Source organism: Hermetia illucens, chromosome 5, assembly GCF_905115235.1.
Source record: "Hermetia illucens chromosome 5, iHerIll2.2.curated.20191125, whole genome shotgun sequence".
NCBI lineage: Eukaryota > Metazoa > Arthropoda > Insecta > Diptera > Stratiomyidae > Hermetia > Hermetia illucens.
In genome coordinates this window covers 68,663,302-68,680,440 of record NC_051853.1, presented here as the reverse complement: position 1 = coordinate 68,680,440, position 17,139 = coordinate 68,663,302, and the positions used below count along the sequence as shown (strand labels likewise).

The 17,139-nt window shown below is 38.6% G+C and overlaps 1 protein-coding gene across 5 annotated transcripts in view; it reads right to left on the bottom strand.

Moving 5' to 3' along the window:
• The window catches only part of LOC119657570 (irregular chiasm C-roughest protein), a 269,666-nt gene that overhangs the window by 62,033 nt on the left and 190,494 nt on the right, over positions 1-17,139 (bottom strand). For 3 of the 5 annotated variants that reach the window (XM_038064531.1, XM_038064530.1, XM_038064535.1), the window contains one exon: positions 925-995. The gene's annotated coding sequence lies outside the window, so the exon portion shown is untranslated. Of the gene's footprint in view, positions 1-924; positions 996-1,651; positions 2,164-17,139 lie in introns of those variants that run through there. The other 2 variants (XM_038064533.1, XM_038064534.1) reach the window with 2 other exon arrangements.

The window sequence follows — 17,139 nt, the reverse complement described above, 5'->3', positions numbered from 1 at the left end:
GGATGAAGTGGCTTTCCACAACTGGTGTTCTTTGTGATCGAGCCAGCCCTCTATAGTTCTGGGTATTGACCGATTATGAAAGACAATGAACAGCAATTCGCAATAATGGAGACGAATGGATCCCATCCGAAATGAAGATATTCGCGATAGATAAGTGATTGCACTGGCCGTTTAAAAATTGTGAGAGATGCGTCTTCGATGGTATGGTCACATAATTCGCGCTAACGAGAATTCAGTTGCCAAGATTTGGAAACGACTAAAATGACGCCGCCGATGACGATATCGACTTCGCTTGAGAGCGGGACAAAGGTTAAAGAATAAGAAAAAGGAATGTCATTTTCCCTTGAAGTAGGACACATACGTCGAATATGGCTATATTTCATAAAGAAGTCGGAGGCTATGGTTATATTTTGGAACTTTTGACTTGGACCGACTCTGATAGTCATTTTTTCGTAAATGCTGAGGCAAACAGTATTGCAATTTATTGCAGCGATCCATATCCGAAAAACGTAGAAGTAGGACTGACGAATCTGAGACAATTATATAGATCTGCTTGCATACGGACCCGTAATAAAATGACAATTTTGTTTTCTTAAAAACTGTTAGCTTAACATTCAAATTTCAAAGCAGTAGCTTCTTTTTTGATCCACTAAAACCACCAGCTCAAGACCACTGAGGATAATCCTATTATCCAATATTTCGTAAGCATTTACTCTTTACAAAAAGCGCTTACCGTCTGAAGTATGGATTCTCGGTATAATTAAATATACAGAATTTAAAGACGTTAAGAAAAAAATGATTCAAAGCATAAATCCCAGATTCCGAAACAAGAATAATGAATCCTTGATGCGCACCTGTCGACGTTAGATCATGAATATTCTCAACAACAAAACACAGTCTAGACCGATTAGGTTTGAATCTTACCTTATTCATCAGCTACTTCGTTCCATAAACAGGTTTTTATCCTGCCTACTGGAGTGTTCATTCGATCATATCTGCAAAATAAACAAATGATGGCATTAATTAATATGAAATTAAGAATGAAGGGAGCAGATATGTTTTGAAAATGCAAATGTAAAATTATTCAGGTGAATGCCAATGCCATACATAGATGCTTCGATCTTAGATTCTCATCCAAATCTTAATACTTTAACGTTATTTTAAATTTCTTAAAGGGGACGAGTTGCCCGAAACAACCACCAACATTTATTTCAAGGAGTCTACAGGTATTCAGGGTGATACCTTCTCGATTCGAATTCAATTTCCTCTACGTACATAAAAATATATTTTCGTTTACTATTCAACATCACACCTTTAAATGGCTTTTATCTATCACATTTTAATTTCCTTCCCAGAAAAAGGAGCAGCGTACAAGCTCTAGTCGTAGCAACAACGACAGTAGCAACGTTTATCGATGAAGACATTCTAAGGAAACAACGGAATTTCCTTTCTATAGAAACACTCTTCCCTTAAACGCCAAGTAGCCTCATATTCTGAAGTAAAAGTTTACTAAGCAGTCAAACGTCAGGAGCTACCTTTTTAGATAGCATCTTGAGCTTTTTCGTCTTCAATAAGAACTACTAAAGTTGACAGAGCAAGTGTACGAGATTGATATGTTTGAAAGAAAGATGATATTTAGTGAAAATATTACCCAGAAATTGACATCCTTACGGTTGTTTTATAGTTGATGTATATGCATGTAAATATTCGTATGTATTTGTACCCAAAACGAAGGGAAAATCAATAGATACATAACTGGCAATTGCGTGGGGTATATTTGCTCAAAAATAAATTCAAAATTAATAAGCATATTTTTCAATGAAGGAAGAACACGTGCTGAATTCGCTGAGCCTTTTTGAACCTTCACGAGCGTAAATTCTACACAAACTTTTTAAAGGAAGAAAATAAAGACACTTTTAGAGTCGAAAAAGTCAAGATATTTTTTTTGACAGATTGGAAGGATGCAAATACAATACTTATTCAAATTGAGTAGGATTTGAGTTCGTTTCGAATGTAACTTCCTATGTGGGATACCGAATGTAATTATCGACATATCCGTGTATGATTTATACTATTCGCCGTCTGTCCTCAATGTCAAGACTATTTCGAGGGCAAATTGACTTCCTGCTCAGATTAATGAAGCAGCAAACAAAAAACCTGACATTTCAGCTGCACGAAAAAAAGATACTAGCCAGTATTCCGGCGTACTATTAGTAGGTAAAAATATATGAATTCGTCTGTCCGTTTTTTCGCTCTCATTGCCTTTAATCAGATAATTTCAGTCATTGTCATTATACATTCTATCAGTTACATTTGTTGAAATGGAATAATTGCATGTTACGCTGGCATGATGAATTGAAAAGATTGTAACGAAACTTAATGCATGTGTAGTTGCTTTGTGTAATGAGAGCGAACACTTGAATTATAAGTGTAAGCTTGCGTCTACATTTAAGTTATTGCGTCCAAATATGGGCAGATAGGTACTTTTCGAGAGTATTGTTTGTATTGTTCAGTACAAGTTGACTGAAGTCAATGGGAAACGTCTCATTTGGCGGAAAACATTATGTTAATCACACTGCGCTACTGAGTGGGATTGCAGAATTTGTTTATCTAAAGTAGGTGAGTAAGTGACCAGAAAACGAGTTGAATAATATAAAACGCAGTCAACATTTCCCATGGTTGGACACTTATGGTATTTCTTAACTGTCAACAATTATGAAATGCAAACAAAAGGCAGAAGATATAATCGAAAGTGGAACGAAATCACGGCTAAGGATTTCCTCTTGGAACTACGCGGAAAAGATAAATAGTAACCAATCCAGCACCATTTCAACCATAAAAAGTTTTGAAAATATTTAAAAATCCTGTACCTGCTCAAATCGAAATCTAGCTAATACGAACCATTCTCCTGTACTACATCTTTCTTAAAGGAGTCATTCCATGTCTCGAATCCAATTTTTTATTATTTAAGATATGGCGTGGCAAATTTAAGCAAAACGATTTCTTTGGAAATTAGACTGTTAAACAGGTACAGCGCCTTATGTCAAGTTCACCTCGATCGACGCATTCAAGCGCAAATTTACACGTCCGAACGACGTTCGATTGACTACGCTAAAAGAGCGAGCCTTAGAGACAAGGCTTTGCTTCTGTTTTGTGAGGAAACATGGGATGCATGTTGAAAATCGGCTGTCAGCACAGCCCAAAATCTATCCAACGAAATTCTTTGTTTATACAGAATATATTTCTACGGTTCGCAAACTAGGATAATTTTGATTTATTGGGCCGTTTCTTAGGGTTTTGTTTTGGGGTCCTCATACATGCAAAAGGTGGGTGTAAAATTTTTTATCACCGAATATAGTTAGGTTGGGTATCAAATGAAAGGTCTCGATTAGTTTTGACATTCATTAGAAAGGCGGGGAGTGCACGGGGTTGAAAGTGATGATTTCTTTAACGGACCCATTCTCAGAAACTAACCCTATACAGTGTCCAGGCCTCAAAATACTCTCCTTATCGACATCTGCTCAAATTAAGTTAATAATAGTATGTTACTATATTGTTGGGGAAATTGTCTAGAAACCCCCTTATGTTTATCCCAGGATTATAAATATAAATCTATATAAAGCTGCAATATAGATTATAGTATGAAGCATGTTATCTCCAATTTTGGTCAAAAATCGTGCTATTAAGAACAAAGTTACAGTACCTCAAAGTTGTCTATACCGTGTGTTTACACAAAACCTTAAAAAGAGCAAGGCTAAGGCTATTGTCTAATAAGAGAGGGGCGTGCACGTAAAACAAAAATAGCATTGAAAAAGACATACGTAACATTATAAACTATAGGACACAGACTAGCTTCTCCAAGGAACAAAAAGAATTACCAGTGACTCAGGAGTCATCAAATTTAAGTGGATCGCATACCTTCCTTATGTTTTGGCACCTACCCCAGTGGCTGTGCCCTTGATCTCTATCTGAATTGCAGGTATATTTAACAGTGCCTTCTCCAGAGATGAAGGCAAACATGATGACATACCAGCAGAGCTTCCAAAAATGGAGGACTACCATTGACCAATTTTCTTACCCAAATGTTAGGGAAGACATAGAACGAAGAAAAACTACCCCAAGATGAACGGAACGGCATGCTATGCCCAGAACTTAACAAAGGAGAAAGGCTTTATTATGACTAGTACAGAGGGGTACCGATTTAACGCAAAAGAGGCAACTTTCACCTATTTCCACCAAACTTACTAATAGGCTGCTCCATATTAAAGTCGATATTAATGCAATTACGGGTCGCGGTAAATTTTAAAAATATAATAATATAATATTATTAACTTTATTTTAGCAGGTATTGATACGGAGAGTATTTCGGGGCTTTGAGGGGGGAGGGGGGATAATCATGGTTTTATTCAGATTTTTCTGATGGGTAGTTTCTGAGAATGACCCCTTAATTTAAGTGACCTCTCTATGACCCCCTCATTTCCTCTTTTCCCAATCAGCTTCAAAACTTAGACGTGATTTAGAAAGTACTAATCGAGACCCTTCCCCACATGACTATAATAATAATAATCGTTGGCACAACAATCCTAATTGGATTGTGATGATCAGAGCCTTGAATGATGTTAAAGCCCTTCATTCAAGACCGTAACGACAGTACAATGCAGTCCTGTAGAAAGCAATGTGGTCAGTATTGCGCTCTCCAGAGATTATTACCCTGATTTGGTTCATGTACTCATTCGCAGTTGAGTCGACTGGTATCGAGTATCCAGTCACGATACCAAATCCCTCTGCTATCAATGAAATTTTAACCGCGACCTCCAGTGTTCGAACCACTTGAGCCATCTGGACATGACTATATTCAGTGGAAAGAAATGTACACCCTCCTGTTGAATATACCCCCTTAAGTTTCACACAGAACGATGTAACTCACTACATGCGTGGGCGTTCGAAATTTTCACTTTCCCACCAAATTCGAAGCCAATTGGTGCAGTCGTTTCTGAGAAACATGCGTATGACAGACAGACAGTAAACAGATTTTAATGTGATTTGTTTTCAACAATATCTTAAAAATTAAAATTAAAAGCGGATACGAGACACGGATCCTGACACGAAACTCTGAATAAGGTATCATTGTAAATACAAATTATAACGAATAAATGAAGAAGCAAATTACAAAATGAGGTTCAATCAGAGTTTCCATAAACGACGAACCAGCCGTATGGATGCTACAGGAGCTGAAGTTGGCGGGCAACAAGCTAATGGCGGTGGAACTACAAAAAACCCAGCATTCAATAAATGTGCGCATCAGGAAAACTTTGCAAGCGGCGAAAGGATTCGATAGACACATGCGTCAAATCACTGGTGAAAGTTTCCTAATTGGAGGATGCGATCGGTAAATGGAGCGCTATTCTGGAGCCCAAAAATCAGTTTAGGCCGTGGTATATTTTCATCTACATATGAAACGCTAATTAGACTTGTAATTCCATTCCGAAGCGAGCCCTTGAGTTGCACACAACCTGCTGAAAAAGCGGTGAAAAGCGGTCTTTGAAGAAGGACTAGGGTGGTGCATTTAGAACAATCAAGAATTGTATGGTATTTTCAATGAGCTGCCAGCGAATAAAAGCCTCGGAAACTACAGTGAATCACCACATAATCAAACGTCAAAGGGTAAAACCCGAGAAAACCAGGAAAACCGACAACCCGAGATGTACTGCAGACGTAATTATATGGCAGTGATCGGATGCATACAATTTTCAAAAGCGGAAAAAGTCGAAAGAACACAAGAATAGGACAAAGCTTTTGTAAAAACTAAATTTTTTAAAGTTTGGCTATTCAAAATTCACGCGTCAATGGAAAATAAAGACAAATTCTGTAGCCGTGTTGAGTCAGTATTCAATTAACCGCGCTCGAATAACACGAAGAATACTTAAAGACCTGAACGCAATGAAGGGGAAAAACTGGTCCACCATTCAGCCACTGGGACCATAGTCCTCACGATATTATTATAGAGAATGGAAGCAGGTTTATAAAATTCACCTGCAGTTTGTTTCCCTCACCGCAGAATGCACTAGAGAACATGAGCTTGACCAGATGGTACGATGTTCCCTCATTGGGAAACGGCTTGCATTCAGCATCCTTGAGGTACTTTCAACTGTGGAGCAAATTCTGACAATGATTACTATCTTATCAGAAGTAGATATCAATGCCGAATAGCAAATATTGGGAGTAGCAGGTACGCACCAGCTATCAGGTCCGAAATGAAGAAATGGCATCGAAATACGAATATGTCGGAGCTTTAGAAGAATAAATCTTGCAGATGCGGAACAGACACCAGAAAGCCGATAGTGTTGATATGATGTGGAGTCAGCTGAAAGGCGCATCGGATATGAACCTCCGGACAAAAGGTATGAGTCGTTTCAGCAGGCATCAATATGTAGAGCTAAAGTGTACTGATGACAAGATCTGCGGAAAAAAGAAACAGAAGCATATAAATGCTAAAATATTCAGATTGAGCGATAAGACACATAATTTAAGATCGAAAAAATGACTAAAGTTTCCACCTCAGGAATCATACTTTCCAGCAAGAAATCTTATTGTATACATGGAAATATTAAAAAAATTGAAGCCCAATATTTCGAGAGGCTACTACCCACTATCAAGACCTAAAGCGCCGGATGTAGATGGAATACCTGTGGAGCTACTAAAGGTAAGAAGGTAGGGGATGGTGACCAAGTTTCTTAAGCTCATAAACACTGCCTAATGAAACTATATCGGAAGATTGGATAGATTACAAAAAAGGGGGCAAACTATTTTGTGGGAAAACTACGAGAATTATAGAAGGGAGAGCCCTGATGTGGAAGATCTGCGAATGATCAGATATATATACTTAGTGAGATAGATATTGGAGAAGGATTAGGGATATATGTAGAGCTGAGGTCTGACTCGGTAAAACGCTCATCTAAAGATAGAAAACCAATAGCATTGGCCCAAAAACAAACGACCAGGAGATCAAAATCATGACACAAACTAGAGAGAGCAGAGGAAGAGAGGAAAGGCTACAATTAGACAACAAACGACATTAAACGATTACAGCTTCGAACAAGATGAAATCAACAGGTGGATCATACTTTTCAACAAAACATTTTATATCCTATTGCCAGTTCTAAAAATAAGAATGTACGAGTATGTACCAGGAAAACAAAATTTGCAATATATAAAAGTCTGATTGGGCCTGTCCTATGTTACGGTATCAAGACGTACTGCCAATTCAGGCCTGAAAGCAAAAAAAAAACAATACTTTCGAACATCGACTCCTCAGGCGAATCTTAAGCCTACTGAGAGTGGACGGCGGATGGCGAATGAGACACAATAGTGAGTTATACGACGAGCCAGAAGCCGCTATTCACATTAAGTTTCAAAAGCTTCAGTTGACAAGCCATCTAAAGCGTAGGGACGTCAGAAGAATTCCCAAGTGCCTATTCAACCCCGAAATAGATGGAAGGACCCAGTGGACAACGCAGGTTACACGGTATCCGAAATTAGAGATCACTCGATCGAGAAGAGTGAAGACAAAAGTTTCAGAGGGTCACGGACTGACATGGAACTGTAGCGCCATAGAAAACGAGTCAGAAGTATACGAAGCACCTAGTCAGTAAGAGCATATTAGGATTCGGCAATGAACACGGTTAGAGAGACAAAACCATATATTGAATATCGTTCGATATAGGCTGGTCCGTCATCGATACTGATTTTTTTTCACAATAAACCATTACTGATACAAAACTTAAAAAGACTGCTAACGCTGTGGCCCACAATGGTATGCTCTTAATAGAAACAGAAACAAAAATATTAACTATAGGTAGAACCTCACTCTTTAATTACTTTCACTTGCTTCAGCCAATTTTCTCAACAAGACCTAATTACATCAAACTTCAATTTGTTTTCGATTATAGTAGCTAATCCAATCAACTTTCCTGGCTAACTACCAAACCTTGAACTAATTCTCCCAACATTCAGTTAATTTCTTTGTTAACCAATAAATTGCATGCACATGCCAGCCCCCAATTCACCCCTTTGACCAATTACCAGTGCTGAGTCATTGCCTTCAAGTAAAAGCCAAAAACTCCATGCATTCAATTAAAGTTTGTATTATTTCATCTGCCAACTTATTTTCGGGAATGAATCACAACTCCACGGATACTTGTTATTCCGCTCGGCGAAATACAGCCGACACCCTTCAAGCCTAATTAGTTGGAAATATGCTCTTAATCAAAATGCACCACCTCCAGCAGTCAACCCCTCGCCGCAATCACTGTGCCATTCCGAATTCTGAAATAGGAAGCGACTATCTTTCATAAGAGGGAACAGAACTGTTAAAAGGGTACTTTCATTCGATATGCTATACATTCATGTACATGGAGAGGTCCTTTCATATATTCTTTCTTGCTTCTTTTATTCCTACATAAATCTATATATTTCCCTCTGTCCCGTATTGTATTATGTAAGTACGTACATTTTATCTTAAGGACGACGCCTTGTAGCAGGAAAAGTTAGAAATACTTCCCGGGGACTTTATTAAGTATGAATGAATGGGAAATAAATGTGTGCCGTCAGTCTGGTAGATAGTCTGGTCCCTGTGCTTACTCATTTTCCACCCTCTAAATATGTACAAATGTATGTAGGCACGAGTTTATGTTAAGTTGGCAGTTATTTATGTGACTAGTTGATGTGCTGTGCTGACTCATTTGACCTCCCCTTGCTCTCCACATGCTTCTCGGGCTCTTTGTCAACCCTGACGTATGTACATAATGAACTTCGGCAGGGTCTGTGGCAAGGGCGGCAACTATAGTTTTGTCGGATTAATAAAATTGCACTCAAACGTTGTTGAAATTGTAGCAGGAAGAGAGTTGAAACGAGGTTTCTGTTGTTCGCCGCCTGCCGATTTATAATGTATATCTAGGGACCATATGATGGAGAAAACAGTGTTACCGGGCCAATGATGTAAAATCGGGATAGGGCAGGAATAAGATGCCGAAAGCAAAATGTTCTGCACACAAAATGCATTCTGCGCTTTAGCGAAACTTCCTAAATCAATACTGTTGATTTTGTGAAGTGATGAGCACTGATGAGTACCCCAAGGAGAGGTGACCTACTAACAAAACTCTTCCATGTCGAAACCCGGCGTCCTGACAACACTAACCATGTAACCCCCGCGAAGTCGGACATTCATTCTCTAAACGATAAGTTGACTACAAACCGCATTCATTATATTGATCATCTCCTAGAATCTCCACCCTTCTACTTCACTCCACATGTTCAACATTCCTTCATCAGTTTATGATGAGGGGATGTTTATACTGGAGACAGACAAGTCGATGAATGAAATGTTTCAGTGTGCCGGAATGACTGCAGCGAAGATGTTTATGATGTATTCCATCTCGACCCTCGCTCCTATGCTATTCAGGATACCACAGATATTCCAGTCTCCGATTCCTGCGAGAATCGCTGAATCCGAGAAACACAAGGATGTTTACATTTGTCTGCATTATATTGAAATGCGACGATGACTGGGAGAGGAAGTGAGGATATTGGTATTCATCCCGAAGGATTGAAATTTTATACTTCATGATTGTCGGGAGACTATTGTTGCCATAAAGCAGGATATATTCGAACTTCAATTTGATCCGAAAAAAAAAAACATTTTGCTGTCGTCGACGGCATCGTCAAATTTTATGGGATTCACTGGGAATTACAGATATACAAATCTAATTTGTTAACTACTTTACTATTCGGCGAAATGTAATAAACATTTCCCTAATAGCGAAACCAAAGTTGTTTATGTTACAATAAAATTTCATGGGCAGTCGGCAAGGGTAGCGCCAAGTGCTAATACATTCATATGTAATAATGGCTAACGATACGACTACCTAAATTGCCATATAATATATTTCCAAGTAGAAGTCGGTGTAGCTGCTTAGCTGCTTCCAGCTATGTCGTGTATCTGGTCCGGAAAGTTTTCCCGCAAGAAGCAAACAAAGTAGTAAAAATATCAATAAATTACTTAGCGATGGGTGAGCAAATGTCGTGTGAAGATTTCATATATCAATCCGCTTATGATTAAAACAAATTTGTATTCAAAAATGAAATGGGGCATAAAATCATTTATTTACATCAGACACGACACTGTCTGGTTTGAATACTAAAGTGAAAGCATTCATACGGCAAGTGGACGAAGCAAGACGAAGCCTCATTCGAGCTCCAACATATACATACGTACGTGTAAGAAATTATGAGAGAAAAAGGATTGGACACCGTTTTGCGACACTGCGAGAGTAACCTAAACGCGTACATAGTTTTTGAGAAATAATTTGAATATCTAAATTATACAAGTGGCTCATGGTATCCAAATTGGCAACAGGTTCAGAATAATAACGATGTATGAGTAAAGCAGTTTCAGACTTATTTTTGGATTTTCCGGCACTATCGTGACTGGGATATCGAAGGATGATCACTTGACGACTTCCGGGGCAATATCTACAGTAGCACGTGGAAAATTAAGTTGCCAAAAGGAATTGCTTCTCCTGTTTACACCGTGGTACTCAATCATCTAAATCAGTGTCCTCTAGAGTTCACAGACAAATCAAATATTGCAGCAATAACTCCTCATTGTGGGTTGCTATACGACGTCAGGCATAGCACTGAAATGCAAACAGGTATACCATTTTCTGGGAAGGATACATGCTTACTGTAAGGAGAATTCGGATAGGCTTGAAAATCATGGACAAACTGAGTAACATGTCCTGGTGTGTTATTGACATCTATGCCCACAGTGATGTCCAGACAACCAACTTTAAAATATAAAGAGAGTCATGTGATTGGATATATGTATAAGTTCAAGACCGAGGATGAGGTCAACTTGGTCCAAGAAAGTATTGGATAAACAAATGCTCATGAAGATATGGCCAGACCAGCCTAATAAGGCAACGCCACTCTTCGGCAGGAATAGCGAACAGAGAAAATTTTCTGTCAACCTGCAACCAAGCCAGACGGATGCCTTAGCAGGCAATAGTTAAAATTGGTCGGACTGCAAAGGTAGAGTTAGACTAAAGGTTCAAGGAACTCTGCTCAATGGCGGATGGAAACCTGTGAGGGACGGCCTATACAGTTATGATTTGACGGCTCTTGATAAAAATTATTCGAATTCAATTATGAAAGATCTCCAGATATGATGGGTGTTGGAAATCTGCCGTAGAATAGGCGATATCAAAGCTTCGGGTTCTACCGCCTAAGGCTGATACACCCCCTACTCTAGACCATCTATTTATAAACTATGAGGAAAACGTAGCAGTGGCTGTTCTGCAATAGCTTCAGTTGGAGTTGTTGAGAGTCAAGGGAGTCTCTCTGATCGGCAGCAATGGTTCCATGAACCCTGTCAACCATTGGTGACTGTCTTAGTTGATAATGCGCTGAATGAATAATATCAGAAAATATTTCACAGTGGCGATCCTGAAATCCTGGCGAAAGATGGCCAACGCATAAAACAAGAAGTCCTTTATCGCAGACGACGATTGCTGAAAAAAGTCTCTAAATATGTGAGATGGCATCAATTCCATGGTCGGATCCATCTAATATAAACTACTGAAGGCAGATGATATCAGGAAAGCGCGACTACAGGTACCGTGAATAGAAGGAAGGAGTCCAAAGACCGCCGTCTACGTTGAGTTCGGTTTGTCAGTTATGCCGAAAGAACACGCAGTACACCCAGCTGCCAGTTGAACTGAAAGCACCATCCACGTGTCTGCGAATCAAGCAGCATCATTAGTTCGATTCTGGACGTGGAAGGCGTTGAGCCGCAAACTGGAGATATTTTTGTGTGTAAGCATTTATAAAAAATGTTTACCAGAGACGAAGAAACAGCCGCGACAACGTACCCACGCATAGATTTTCCTTAGCTCCTTTCGGATGGCTAGTTGGCCGAATCGTTTTTTATTCGATCACCGGCTGGCTGAATAATCCAAACTGACAGGCCAATCGTATTCATCCACTTTCCGACCACCGGTTAATTGCGGATTATTCAGGCGTAAACGACAGGCTCAACTGATTGTGGATGGCTAGAATCAATTTGATTTCCTGACGTAATGTTAAGGGAGGAATGGTTTTAGTAGGCCAAAATCCACACATTAAGATCTCCATGTTTTTTGAAGATTTAAATTTCTTAGAAAAATATAGACAGGCACACAGAACAAATCTTAAAAGGGTTTGGTTTTCCAAAAAAAAAAAAATTTAACAAAAACTAGTTACAAGATGATGTGGGCTATTTTTATGCGATTTTTCCGACGTTGTTAATGTGTAATTATGTAATTTTTATACAAAAGAAAATGAACCTGAGTTTCAAGCGATGATCGTAGTTGCGGACTTGTGTGAACAGAAAGCTTCCACTTTGAGTTCTATACCTTCCAATATACAAAAAACTTCAAATACGTTCTTAGTGGATCTGCGGTGCTGTGACTTCACTTCCATCCTTTACTACTACATGACGTCATTAGGCAGAATTCACCTATTCGTATGATTTGACAGGATTCCATCTGAAACTATACTAGATTTTATTGCCTAGCCACAAGCTGCTTCGTCGAACAACCACTTTCTTTTGGAGAGCAATTTCATGGCGCATTGCTCCGGGCTTGAATAACAACACCACCTCGAATCCCCTCCGCCAATCAGGTGAGAGTAGACATTGAAGGTATCCATAACAAAATCCTCCGTAACACCTGCAAAGGGAAAATGGATGCCGACATAACCGTAGTTAAAAGAGGTCCTGGAGAGAACTTTGGACAAATGGTCTTCACAACCACCTGAAGAACTTCGATTGTGTGTGTCGTTTTTTCATCTTATTTTATAATGAATAAAAAAAAAGACAAATTTTATTTTTTAATGCCAAGTAGTGAATTTTTTATTCCTCATATACCAGTATTTCGAGGACCAGTTGCCCTCTTCTTGTCTTGTGTAGACAAAAATTCACTGAGGAAGAGGAGGTCCTCGAAACTCCGATATATGAGGAATAAAAAACTTACTACTCGGCATTAAAAAATAAAATTTGTCTTTTTTTATTCATTATGTCACGAACGTTATCATTGGTACGCACAAAAGTATATTCTTTGGCCCAAATCGCAAAGAAAGTTGGAAAGACTGGTTCGAGGATGAAGGAACGGAAGAATGCTGCTTAGCACAACAATGTGTACCAGCAATTTACGTACTCGCACAACTGTGTAACTGGGAGTGATGTGGTGGAAAGACGAGTTCCGTGATTATCCTAAAACAATTTTCTTTCAATGAAAGCTATTAAGAATTTTTTCAGAAATTGCAGGTCGAAATCGTGATTAATTTACTGAACCAGTTGAGTTATCTCTGAATCGATGATGGTCGCCCCAAGAAAAAAAAAGAAGTCAGAATATCGCAAACTCGGCGCTTTGACTATAAAGATTTTGTGCTTATCTTACTTTCTATGCGCGTTTTTTCATCCCTTCATAGCTAAAAATGCAAAGTATTCCTTTATTTATTGGATGAACTTAAGGAGGGCGTCCGAATGAATTTCTAAAATACGGTAATATACAATTAGTGCCTTTATTTGTACGGGAAACGGAGCAAGATGTATTTTGAGGCCTAGATTTCATATAGATGTAGCATTGTGAATTTTTTTTAAATTGTTTTTGGTTGGATGGGTTCTAAGAAAGAGACCTGCTTCACTTTTAGCAATACACATTTCGCGTCCTCATTCCTCTGGGTTTCACCCAATATTAAAAATAAGATCATTCCCAAAAACCTGAAAAATCAACGTCGTCGAAAAGTTTGATTTCACATGATCTCCTTTTTTGGATGAGGCGAATTATTGTCTTCCACTGAGCTGACTGCATTTGCCTTTTCGAAGAACTTCGTGCCACTTTAACATCGTGAGTATTTCCAACGTATCACCAAACTTACAGGGGCTTCTATGCCTTTTTTTAGGTAAAAGACAAAATGTTGCGAGTCAGAACGGATGCACAAAACAACTAGGAAAAAGGTTAATACTAGCTAAACGTGGCCTTCTTCAAGGATGATACTTGATACTGAGCAATCATTTTAGAATTTCGGATACTACGAAATTTTGAAGTCCCACGAAAAGATTTGGTTTTTCCTCTTCATGCTCTCCAATAGAATTATGCATTGACTCGATTTGAGTTTGAGTCCCGGTTTTATCATGAATTTTTGTGTTCGTCATTGTGCTTGTCCCGCTACTGTAGGCGAATCAAATGAATCTTATGATAATCGAACTGTGTGTGATTTCTTTTTTAATATAGCCTTATTAATATTGCGTATATATTTTAGAATTTAGCATTTCTTAATGTATTAGGAAATTTTGAAAATACATGATATGTGACGAATAAGGTCAGCATAAATTCATTCTTCGCTTCTTACGCTAGAAGCGTAATGATATGCCCCAAATTCTTCAAATCTTGCACTGTATATATCGAAAGTCCAATGGGTCCTGGGCCAGAGGAGAAATGAGTGAGCAGGTATTCCGTATCGTTTGGAAAGGGATGAAACCGAACACAACTTCCTTGGGTATCTTAAATATCAGTTGAAATTATGACCGAACAGCAGGTACAAACCAGTACGAAACAAAGAATCATTATAAAGATTTTGGTAAAGAGAATATGGAAAGATTTTGGTAAAAAGAGGATCGAAATCTTCCGGGGCTTGCGAGCACCGAACGGGAAAACATTTTTCCAAAGAGCAAAGTCCGGTAGAAAAAAGGAAGTAGAGAATGGGACCTACGATCCCTGTTTAAGGGCTATATCCCTTCCTCGATATCGCAATATCAGGTAATTCCGAAGTCTCCATGAAGAAAATCGGGGAATAGTTCTACACGAAATAGTTTAGGAATTCATAATTAGTTACAGAAGGGGATGTGTTTTGTCCGTGGTCGCAAGAACCTTGAAATGTGAACCCTTTTTAGTTTTCAAAAAATGAAGCCTGTTTATATCTGATGCACTTTTATATGAGAATCTTAAGAAATTTTTAATCATGCACGTCTCACGCAGCAAGCCACCATTACACGCAGCAAGTCAACTGCAATATGATCAACTCAATCGTTAATATAAACATGCATGTTCCAACTCAAAAGGGAAATCTAGGGTACAGAAATTCTTAGGAACCGAAAATCTATCTTTCCCCGAAGGACATTGCATCAATAAAGGCTTAAAGAGACCACTTACATTTTTCGAGAAAAAGTTACTCCCATCATCTATGAAAATTCCTTTTCGTTTTGAACGAAAAACCTCCTCCTTCATTCTTTGTCGATAGATCGAAGATAGTCTTTTACATTCAACGGTGGCTGCAGAAGTCACACCAATCGCGAATCATCTCATCTAAGCAACATCTAAGAATAGGACTCTAGTTTTTTTTCTATTGGAAAAAACCCGAAGCTTAAATTACTGTTCAATATTTTTGTTTGTGACCACTCCAAAATACCATCTATTTATTAAAAAATGCATAAAAATGAATGTTAGATGTCCAGATATACCCCTTAGATGAAAGATCGAAATTCTCAATAGCTTCCAATGTTTAGTAAATCTACACCAGTCAAGCATAAAGATCGTGTTATATAACTTTTATAACAAGAGGGTCGTGCAAAACAAAGCAACCCCCAAACTTTGATATTATAAGGGAATATTGCTGCAATTAAAATAATGTACGAAGAGAAAAGGATCAATGGATTCTTCGTTCACTATCACAACGCGACTTACTCTCTCCCAAATCACAAGTTTCTGGTGAAAAAACAAAAAGGTTTTAACGGCCTGTGTCTTCTGGATCTCTCCAAAAACAAAAATCTTGCGAGACGGAAACATTTCGATAACACTCACAGGGTCACTGCAGAGCAGGTAAAGGAGGTAGAGAAGAGATGAAGGAAGTAGTGGAATGGTGAATGGGGTAGAAGAGAGGAGAGTACACCTTGAGAGATTAATTGAAATTTAGTGTAAGTAGCCCTTTATTCATAATCAAATTAGTTCCGGTTTCATTTTTGTGGCAACACCCCGTGTAATTTGCCCCTGCTCTTAGCAATTTGTTATAGTAGGGTGAACAGAGAATTAGGAGGTCTTTCATTTTCAGAACACAATTCGCCTTGAATTGCTGTCTAAAGCGGATCAGAGGCTAAACAATTTCTAGGACACTCAATCAATAGCAAAAACATTGACCACTGTCCTCAAAGGATTTAGAGCAGCTGCGGAAACTCCTTTGATAATCTCGAGTTTCACATTTTTAGCTGCGCGGATTGAAGGGCACGGAATTCCTTGAAACCATCACGAAGCATTGATATCTATCTGGTCAGATCCTAAGAGATTAATAATAATAATCGTTGGCGCAACAATCCATATTGGATCAGGGCCTTAAAGTGTTTTAGAGCACTTCATTCAAAACCGTAACGGTACACTACAGAACACTGTAGGAGGCAATGTGGTCAGCATTACGCTCGCCCGAGATTATTACCCTGATTTGACTCAGGTACTCATTCACAGCTGAGTCGGCTGGTATCCGACGTCAAATCACGATACAAATCCCACTGCCACCAGCGAGATTTGAACCGCGACCTTCCGTACGACAGCCTTATGCTCTAACCACTCAGCTATCCTAAGAGATTATCAAATATCATACGATATCTTCGCCGACCATAGATTGACTAACTTTTCTTTACGAAGCGTCTCTTTGTCCACTAATAGACGATGCTTGCTTTAAATTTAAACGATCAACATTGCTATTCCTTCAACGTTTACCAAAAAACTCAAAATAGGCAGAGAAATTTAAGATTTTTTTTCTGTTTAATACAACTTGCTCAAAAAATTTGTAAGTCTATAGGGTAAGTGCAAAACGTGGTTATCGCAACAGGACCTAATGAAAAATTATGCAAAGTTGGCGAAAATATATCTTTCTTATGCAAATCAAGATTGACTGCTAATTCAGTGGAATTTCGTTAACCCGTACAAAAAACGCATAACTATTTATAATCTGAACTTAGTTGCCGGTTCATTATATTGGTGTTTTTATTGGATTCCCAAAGTGCTGCAGGCGAATCAAGTTGAAATTCCAGAAGACTTCCCGGGGCCATAC